The 10,750-nt window shown below is 35.3% G+C and overlaps 1 long non-coding RNA gene across 6 annotated transcripts in view; it reads left to right on the top strand.

The window, feature by feature from the left end:
• The first annotated feature begins 382 nt into the window (after window positions 1-382).
• Window positions 383-10,750, top strand: part of LOC100923760 — a 37,871-nt gene continuing 27,503 nt past the window's right edge. The window contains exons 1-3 of one of the 6 annotated variants that reach the window (XR_004234161.1): window positions 383-473; window positions 1,052-1,096; window positions 2,376-2,439. This is a non-coding gene — a long non-coding RNA (uncharacterized LOC100923760). The other 5 variants (XR_004234165.1, XR_004234163.1, XR_004234164.1 and 2 more) reach the window with 5 other exon arrangements.

The raw sequence follows: 10,750 nt of genomic DNA, 5'->3' as shown, positions 1-10,750 counted from the left end.
GCACACCACCTAGTCGGCCTCTGTGTGCACAAAGGCGCGCTCCTGCGTGTGGCTCGGAGGTGGAGCGTGCACTATTTTCTGCTTTGCTCTGAGACAGGCACATAAAAGGAAAGGCGGCTGCTGCGTGTCTCAGCCTTCTTTCCCTCAGATGCCCTCTGCTGCAGGTTTATGATTACAGTATGGGCCGCTCCCTCCCTCTTTTCCCTTTCTCCTCCCCCTCTGGTTTGGCCAGCAGCGGCGTCTGTGCAGGGCTTCGATCCATCGCGGTTCCACTCTGGCTCTCCACCAAACCGCCTCCTTATTTGTCTGAAGGCGAGCACAGATCCAGGAGAAGATGGGAAGGGCCGCTCCGGGCGAGGACAAGAGTGTGACGGACAGGCGGGCGGGCCAATCGGCTTCCCCAAAGATGGTCTAAGCGAGGAAGCTCCAGCAAACGGGCTCCAGGAGCCAAGGAAGGGAACCCAAATGGAAGGGTGGGGAAGGAATTAGGCGAGGGGGACTAGAGGGGGCGGCGGAGGGCTTTAGGGGCTCGGCCCGAGGCCGCGGCTCGCGGAGTCTGGGAGCCGCGCTGGGGTGGGCGCAGCGGCAGGACGGTGGGGGGACTTTGAGGTTCGGTTTATTGCCGAGTAAGCAGTCTGGCTACTTCGCGCCAAGGGCTGGGCGGGCGGAGGGAGCTGGCTAGGGGCCAGCCAAGCTCAGAATTAGCTCATTGTTCAACAGAATCGGCACAGGCCACCCAAGCCCAGCCTGGGGGAGGAAGGGAAAGGGGAAAAAGACCGAGACAGAGTGACAGAAACAGACCCAAAGGCAGACAGACGTACGCGCACACACACGCGCATACACAGACGCACACGCGCACGGGGAGGAGAGAAAGAAAGAGCGGTAGAGACATACCCCCCCCCCCTTTTTTTTTTTTCTAAGACTGCTCTTCTTGGAAGTGGGGTCGGGTCAACCCCCCCTTCCGTCTCCCTCCCTCCTCCTTTCTTCTTCGCCCCCCTCCCCCCCTGCCTTTCTAGCGTGGTGCCCCCTTTCATCCACATTTGTGTTTCAGGTGTAGAGAGGACAGAAAGTGGACAGGGAGCAGGGGCTTTTGTCTGTAAGTATATGCAATTCAAATCTACAGCCTTAAGAGCTTTTCTCTGTGTTGATTTCTTTCTTTTGCTCTTAGCAGGACTCTCCAATCCTGCAGCATTCATAGATTTTCCTATAAATTCTGAAGAGCAAAAGTATACTTTAAAAAAAATTCTATCATTTTGGTCCTGCTGCTTTAAGGCTGCAATTTAACTTGGGATTTTTTTTTTTTTAAATGCACAAATAAAGGGGGAAGAATTGAATGGGGGAAGGGGGAAAGGCTGGGTGTTTTTTTTTTTCTTTCTTTTTTATTTTGATGGTGGTGATACTCATAAAGCAGTGACAAAGAATGATTTTTTTTTTTTAATATGTCCAGGCTCCAGGAATTTTCTTTTTTATCAAGTGATTTACACCCAACTCCCTTTACCCTTAGATTGGATTGCTTCCTAGGTTGCTTCCCAGGGTATTTTTAGAGCATTCATTCTTTCATCAGGTTTCTGCTTTTTCTTGGGCAGCCCTTAAACTTTGGAGGTGCTTGCTTAAAAATGGTATTGCTGTTTTCCCCCCACCCGTTGGCAAAAGTAGTAATTGGTCTGCATTTGCACATATACCATAAGTGGATATATTCTGTGAATATGACACCTTTTCCGAGAACTTTTAATGCCATTGACCCTCATTTTTACCACAACTAATGCTAACAAAAGAACTGTATTGTTTATGCTATATAATACTTTGAGGGAGAAGATAACCACAGCATTTAAATGAGTGTATTAATTAAAAGGACATAATGATAAATATTATTGATTTTTTTTTGTTATGTAGAGTTTTTTTTTTTTTAATGGAAGGTTATGTAATGCAGTGCCATTTCCAAAAATATCCATTCTCAGGCATTACATGTTAGAAGGGTGATTCTTCTTTTGCTCTTTTGATTGCAAAAATGTACTCAGTAGAGACTGTAAACAATGAACAGCCTTCAGCCAACAGCAAATGATCTTTTTTTATTGCCTCATTTTTAAGTGGGTAAAAAAAGTAAATTTAGTGTAACTTAAAGAGTGCTAACAATAGTAAAGAACTCTGAAAACCCAGGTGTCTGGAATTCCTTTGTCCTGTATTTAAGGCTCTACACTACTGAGGCACTTAAAAGTGTATTCCAATAACTATGTGTGGCCAGAACAATTTGTATGTATCTATTTAAAAAACAGTAAAGATTATTTACAGCTTATTTGTCTTTATGCTATCCAAATTAATTTTTATTTATTGCTGGGGTAGTGAGGTCATTTGTCTACTTTAAAAATATTTTGCAGATTGGCTTTCTTGGACTAAAGAGCAAAGGAGTGCAGTCCCAAGACTGTTAAGATTCTCAAAATGGTAAGATTTTCAAAATGCTAATTAGAGCAGAAATACCATAGTTTTCTATAACATGAAATATTAATATCCATTTGCCCCTCCTAGCCCTGTTCTTTCTTCTATTCATGTCCCTCATTCTCATTCTCTTACACTTGGCAAGCTGACCTGATAACAGTTTATCCTTCATCATTCTGGGGATTTACCATATGGTAATTGTGAATTATAATTCATTTTCATTCACTTTAAATAAAAACCTGAAATTTCTCTTTAAGAGGCAAGATTTATTTAACTGAATAACAGAAACTGTTTTGTTCATCAAGGAGGGAAACACATTGTGGGATGTGTATAGAGGGGACTTTGATGCCAGAATTCAAACAAAGCAGTGTGTCACTTACTAGATAGCTTGTCTACAAAAATTAGGTCGATGGATGTAATTGGTGAAAAAGCTGCTGACCTTATGTTATTCTTGGGCATTAGCACTTAAGGGCAAAAAGCTATGTATGATTTCTCTGTTGTGCTTTTAGTTTAATTACTGAAATGTGTTAATGCCAATTTTTGCGCTGATTAAATTGATATATACCTTGTCAATTGTCAAGCATGGTGACCTCACAAATATATATATGACTTTGGTAATGGACTTTGATAAAGGTTTTGATCCACAAGAGAATGGGAGATTTTGGTCTCCAATTACTGATTAAAGAAGTATGGAACAATACATCAAGGACTTCTAAACTGCAAAGTTTATATGTCATAAAACTCAGTTATAAACAGCATGTCCTGTCATGAGTTTCCATACTCTTTAAAACATGCCTTTACCACTCAGAATTGTGTGATTTCCAAGTATAGTTCTTTATAGGAGTGGTTTTTAACAAATCAGGACAAATGCCAATATTTTTAATGCTTTCTTTTGAGAATAACCCAGGCTTACATTTCCATAGGGAAAAAATGAATCTGAGGCAATTACATGAATTTAATATGCATTTTTATCTCAAGGAAGCTTTTCACTTAGTTTTTGCTCTCCGTTGTAGGGCCGTTCAACACGTGATTAAAAAAAATGGAACTTAAAAGATAAGGAATCCATTTAGTAATGAAATATGATATTTTGCTTCATAAAAATAAGAAATGTGAGTAAGGAATTGAAAAAAAGAAATATAGAATCTGTCATTATGATAATATTTCTTTAGTTCAATCTAAGCTTTTAAATATCTATCCTAAAATGGAATGATTTAGTATGGATTGTACTAAAAGTAAATAATCTCCAAATAACTTTTAATTAACTCTAGAGTTAAGTAACTCTCAGAGACATCTACCTGAGGCCTACTCTTTTCCTTTCTTGGTTAAACAACCAAGGACCCAACCACCTTGAGATATTCTGGATATTCTGTGAAGGTACACATGTTGTCTTCTCTCTAAATAGCATTTGGTCATGCATTTAACAAAGCAGCTCACCAACTTTTTTCAGGCATGATATGACCAATAATCCTGCCAGCAGATGGTCCCATAAAACCAGCAACAGCAAATAGCAGTTTTCAGTAGTAGTTAATGGATACTCTTTGTAGAAGGCTATATACAACAAATCCAAAAATAAAAATTTGGAACTTTGGAGACAGGCAAATGTGATTTACAGCTACATGTTGCAAATTTCTTGCTTTTGTCAATTTTATATGGTGGCAAAACTGGAAATCACAGTTTGTTGTTCTTGGAAGGATTTTTACTCGTGAAAAGTCTGCAATTTTTTGGTATTCCTTTCATCAAGATGTCAGTCCTTTTTGGCAATAGCTCATTGTCTGAAACAAAAACATTGTGTGTAATTCCAAGTAACTTTCTAATAATTTTTGTATCTTGGGAGGTCTGGTCTCTAAAATTCTTTGCACAGTTCAACATAAAAGATGGAAATACATTTTTAAAACCTGATTTGGGGAATTACATTGCATCTTTTTGTTTTATTTCTTAACAAAAAATAAATTATATCATTTTTTCTTGGTATTATTAATCCAGAGCATTATCACTAAATTGAGAAGAGAGTTGAAGATTTAGTCCACTTTTAAACAATTGCTAGTAAACCAATTTATATGCATAATTTGGGAAATGGACTGCTTTTTCTATTAAAGTTTGCTTTTCAGGTTGCATAATTTAAAATATTGAAGAATATTTAATTTGAGTGTATTTAGCTTGCTTAATAAAGGGCTTTCTTAAATGCACTCTTATAATTATATCATTCCAGGATAACATACATACATGATACATGTATGTAATATACCTACATGTATATAATGTACATGCATTTACATAATGATACAGTATACATAATGATTTTTAGAATATTCCAAACCAGGGTGCTTTTTATATCTAGAGGTTTTATTATAGGACTGTCAATGGTAATTCATCTTTCTAATAATGACCCTGAGATAGTGCAGATAGTTAATCTATCTTCTGAGTCATCACAAAATATCATATTATGTTCAGTATTTTTTTAGTGGTAAATGTACCATATTATCTTATTCAAATCTGAAAATTGGTTACCCAGAAGTGATATGTGTGAGGTAATTTTCAGATAACTAGAATAATCATAGTACCCTGAATACCCTATTCTTTAACTATTTAAGATATGTGAATTTACTATGTGTGATTTTCCTTATTTCAACAGTAGAGTAAATGGGAAAGTAGACATTAAGTTCTTAATTTATTACATATTTTGTGCTTACTTTTGATTTCACAAATTGTTTCATTTTGCAGCACTTGTAAATTCTTTTATTTGTTCTGAAGAGAACAAAAGTATCAGTAAGAAGAAAACAAAAATGTATCTATGAATCATATAAAAATATGAGAAAATAAAACATTGCTATTAAAATATTGTTTATTAAGTAAACCAAATTACTGATTTAGGGGTGAGAGTATGATTTTCAATATGATTTAGTACAGCAACAGTAGACTTGCTTAAAAATGTATTTTGTTGTAGAGGCACAGTATGGGATCATTCTGATTGGGTGAACAGACAGACTGGGAACAATTTATAGTTTTCCCCAAAGGCTAATGCTGAGCTTTTTTAATAGATGAGGTAAGCCCACTGTGCTACTCAGGTAGCTTTTTTTTTTCTGAACAGTCTGAAATAGTATTCATAATTTTACAGTGAGAGTCAGTAACTTTTCTTTTGACATAAAGTTACCTTCTTAAAAAAAAAAAAAAAAGAATTTGAGCAGGAAAAGATCTAATTGGTAACCATGCTGCTTCATTTTGGGATGTAAATTTGCAAGTTGCCATGAGATTTCAGGTTGTGAAATTAATAAGGCAACTTCAGAAAGATATTGCTCCCTATATATTTTAGCACAGATTGAAGGCGAAACTTCATGATTATTTGAAGAATTAGGGAGGCTGGGATAATATGGGGATTATATCCCTTAACTCCACCTTCTTCCTTCTTAAAAAAATATAGTAATTAAGGCACAAGCAGGTTCTTTGGACTGAATTATTAAGATTATAGAAGTTATGCTGATCAGCATTCAAGGATGAGACCAACAATTATGCCTCTCATTTCATAACAGGTAGAATTATTTGAACTTCAGCCTCTCAAATGTTTATTATATCCACTTTTATTTAATGTCCTAAATGTATTCATTATTTTAAAAAATACTCTGATGAAGCCATTTAAAACTGAAGGATACTTCAGTATTAGGAAATACCCATTGCCTTAAGGATATTTGATAAAGTTAGATTTTACATGGAGAAAAGTAATCCTGTACTAATATTAGAATGCATTCTACATAATTTCATCTATAGAGAAAGATGTTAATAATTTCCAAGGTGTTCTGCATTTTACTTAGTATGATGATTGACTGGAAAGATCATATAAGGCCATGTCTTCATAGCTGAAGAAAAATGGAAAGTTGAAATGATTATTTAGGTAAATGAGGTGAAAAACTTGGTTTTGAGTTATATGAGTGATTCACCTTTATGCAAAAATGTCTTAATTATCTGTTGAATTACCTCAGTTCTATTATATATTTGCTGATAGTATTTTAGTAACATTGGTACATACAGGAAAAGTGTCAGACTAAGCAGATTTTCTTATAAAGTTTGGACATGAAAACTGATCTGAATATCATGGAGATGGAAAATTTAATCTGTTTAAGCTTAGAAAATGGACTGTATGTTACTATTTGTTACTGAAAAAGATATATGGAAGATTTGAATTTTAAAGTATCTTCTCTCTAAAGAAATTAAGTTTATCATAAGGTCCAAGACATGTCTATGCAAGTTATGATAACTAAAAATATAGCACACGGTCTAAATTTAGCTCCATTGGCTATTTTTATATGCACTTCTAGGTATTCCTTGCAGTTATTTTTCCTTGAAGAGATAGTCATCCTGAGTAGGAACTCTGACTCAAGCATTATTAGCAGGCTTAATAGTTTGAAGACTTTAACATCACTATGCCAAATATTAGTGAAGGATATTTATCAGGAGGTCATCTAACAAGATATCAAGTATTAGGAACTAGAAAAATTAATAACAGGGACAGTTAATATAGTGTGTATGCATGTATGTATATATATATATATATACATATACATACAGAAGTATGAAATGTGGTATTGTATACTAAATTAGAAATTTTACATTGATTTTTAAAAATAACTTTCTGTTACGTTTGATTTTTTGTGAATTGTAGGTAATTCATAGCTTTTTCACAAATAAACAAATAGGTTTAAATAAATTCAGATTCTTTTTTTATATTTAATTATTCAGTCTTTACATTCATTAGAAAGATCCCATTGATGAGGAGAGGATCTAGCCAGCTGTCAGAAAAGAAAGGCAAGTTGGCTGCTTTTTTGACAGATACATGTGACAAATTTCTTCTATCTTGACAGTCTTTATAACAACTCTGAGCTGCATGGTATGGACACTCTGGATTTGAATAGTCAGGAGCATTCCTAGTTGGTCATAGCTAATCTTTGCACCTATGTAGTGTTCAAGAAATTTGATCAATAAAGATTTGATTCATTTGCAAATATTTTGACTCAATGATTTTATGTCCTTGACCCTAGGAACATAATATTGACATTTTCCCAAATAGAAGTCTACCTAACAATGCAAATTACAGAGAAGATTTGTGCTCATTTCACATGCCAGAAAGATTATGCTTAAAATTCTGCAAGCTTAAAAAAAAAATCCAAAAGATTCTGCCAGTGAGGCTTCAATAATATGTGAACCAAGAATTACCAGGAGAACAGTCTAGTTTTTAAAGAGGTGGAGGAATTGGAGACCAAATTGCCAACATTGCCTGGGAATGCAATGAGAAAGCAAGGTAGCTGCAGAAAAAAACCATCTGTTTCATTGACTAAGCTAAAGATGTACATGTGGATCACAACAAAATGTGACAGCTCTCAAGAGAAATGGGAATACAAAATTATTGTTATTTACTGAGGAATCTGTTTGCAGGCCAATAAGGAACAATTAGAATTTAACATGGAACAACTGATAAGTTTAAAATTGGAAAAGGAGTAGCAGAATGCTGTATATTGTCACCTTATTTATTTAACTTATATGTTACGACTAGAAGAATCAATTGAAATTAAAGTTGCTAAGAGAAATAACACCATTTTCAGATATGGAGATGATGCTACTCTGATGGAAGAGAGTAAAGGAGAATTAAGAAACTTTTTGATGAGGGTGAAAGAGGAGAGTGACGCTTACTACCAAACAACTAAGATTGTGCAAATTGGTCCCATCAGTTCTTGGAAAATAGAAGAAGAAATGGAAGTAGTGTCAGAGTTTATATTCTTGGACTCAAATATCACTTCAGATGGCAACTGAACTGTGAAATTAAAAAAAGAGAGAGACTTTACCTTGCTGACCAAAGTCCATATAGTCAAAGTTGTAGTTTGTATGTATGGCTATGAGAGCTAGACTACAGGGAAAGCTGAACCTGGTGGAATCGACACTCTTGGACAGCAAGGAACTCAATCAGCCAATACTAAAAGAAATATATTCAAACTATTGATTGGAAAGTCAGATACCAAGCTAAAGTTGAAACTTAAGTATTGGCCATATATGAGAAGAAAGGATGCATTGGAAAATACCCTAATGTTTGAAAAGAATGAAGGCAAAAGAAAAAGGGATTGGCAGAAGAAGAGATGGTTTACAGAAGTAATGAACATGAGTTTTGATAAGCTTTGGAAATAGGGAAATATAGAAGGTCTGACATGCTATGGTTGGCAGGGAAGTCGCATATAACTAAACAATTGAACCACAAACTAAATAGCATTTTCAGTAAGGTGTGCATGTCTGGGACTGTGGCCAAGAGATTTAAGATAGAAAATAGAAACTTTAGGGGCCTCTTTATTTCTCCATTCTAGTTACAGATGAAGAAGCAGACCTCCTTGACAAAGACAATCTCTTAGATACTCTTGATCCCATCCCTCCTATCTTCTCCAGAGAAATCATCTGTCCTATATTCTTCACTCTTATTTTTAAGTATTTCCTTATCTACTGACTCCTTAGTTACCTACATGTTCCCCTTCTCAATCCTTAAAAAAATGCCCACTTGATTCTAACATTGCAGCTGTCATTTGATATCTCGTCTTTTTTTAATTAACATGGAGAAAACCATCTTTACTAAGTATTTATACTTTATTCTCATTTAAACTCTTAGAAATACTCTCTCCAACCTTATCATTTTCAGTTTGTTTCCCTCTCCAAAATTATTAGTCATTTTTAACTGGCCAATTTAGTACTCTTCTCTGTTTTCAACTTTCTTGATCTACAACATTTGGTACTGTAGATCATTTCCTTATGAACAGCCTCTACAATCTAGGTTTTTGTGACACTGTTCTTTCAAAAGAAACTCCAGGGAGATGATGCTATCCTTAGTAGGAATAGAGAAGTTTGTATGAGGCTTAGATTTAGAATGAGAGACAACTAGCTCAGGATATTCAAAAGACATGTAGAAATACATGATTTTAGCTGAGGCAGAGAAATTAAAGCTGAACATAGAGAATTGGGACCTATTTGCATAGAGATGATAGTTGAACACATGGGAACTGAGTTCATGGAATGACTTAGTATAGTATAGATGGGATGGAGAAAATGCAACAGAACTTTGGGGCTCAAGTTATTTGGCAGGTCATTGATTGAGAACCAGTAAAGGATAATAAGAGAAATGGTCAGATAAGTAGAAAGAACCAAGAGAGAATAGGGTCACAAAAATCTCCCTAACAGAAGAAAATATTCTAAAGTGCTGCAGAAAGGTCAAGGAATAGAGTTGAGAAAAAGGCCAAAGTTAGGAGATGATTTGGCAATTTTGTGAAGGATACTTTCAGATGAATGATGTGGGTAGAAATCTAGATTGCAGATGGTTTAGATGAGAACTTTTTCGTCTCGGTTAGCTGAGAAAGTGAGATGAGAGCTATCAAGGATGTTAGGATTAAATGGGGAATTTGTCTTTTTTTACAGGACATGGACATTTTTACAAATAGCAGAGAAACCAGAAGATAGACATTTAAGATTAGAGTGAATAGGGCATATAGTGAGGGCCATCTTCTAAAGAAGATGAAAGGTGATAGCATTAGAGAGATATGTATAGAGAGATTGGTACTTCTAAGAAGGATTTCTTTTTCCTTCCATTTTTTGGAACCCACTGAGATGTGGCATCCTTCTCATGAAAGTACTTTGTAAAACTTTTGTAATATTACAAATATTACCCTTTTTCACTATTGCCTACACTTTGACAACCCAGAGTTTACTGGTCATGGTAAAAGTATTGGTATCCTCCTTCTCCATTGACATTTCTAGACCTTCCCTCCAGCACCATGATTTAATAGATTGATTGAACCACAAACTTTTATATAACTATTGATAGTTTTGATTTCTTTTTCTGAAAATTGACTATCCATATCCTTGGATTATTAATTGGAGAGTGACTCTTATTTTTGTAAATTCAACTTGCTCCCTTATGTATTTGAGAATTGAGACCTTTATTGGAGAAACTTGCTGTAAAGATTTCCCATTTTTCTGCTTTTCTTCTAATTTTAGCTATATTGATTTTGCTTGTGAAAAAACTTAGAAAAACTAATTTTTGCAAGTAGTCCAATACATGTTAAATATGCTAAAATATGTTGAATACAATATATATATACATATTTTATAGTTATCTTGCTGCATAAGAAAAATCGGATCTAGAAAGAAGGTAAAAAAAAAATCTGAGAAGGAAAACAAAAAGCAAGCAAACAATAATAGGAAGAGTGGAAATGTTATGTTGTAGTCCACACTCATTTCCCAGTATTCTCTCTCTGGGTGTAACTGATTCTCTTCATTATGAAGAGAACAATTAAAC

This window comes from Sarcophilus harrisii, chromosome 1 (assembly GCF_902635505.1).
Source record: "Sarcophilus harrisii chromosome 1, mSarHar1.11, whole genome shotgun sequence".
NCBI classification, from domain to species: domain Eukaryota; kingdom Metazoa; phylum Chordata; class Mammalia; order Dasyuromorphia; family Dasyuridae; genus Sarcophilus; species Sarcophilus harrisii.
The sequence above is the reverse complement of the archived record's forward strand: the minus strand, read 5'-3'. Positions and strand labels throughout refer to the sequence as shown.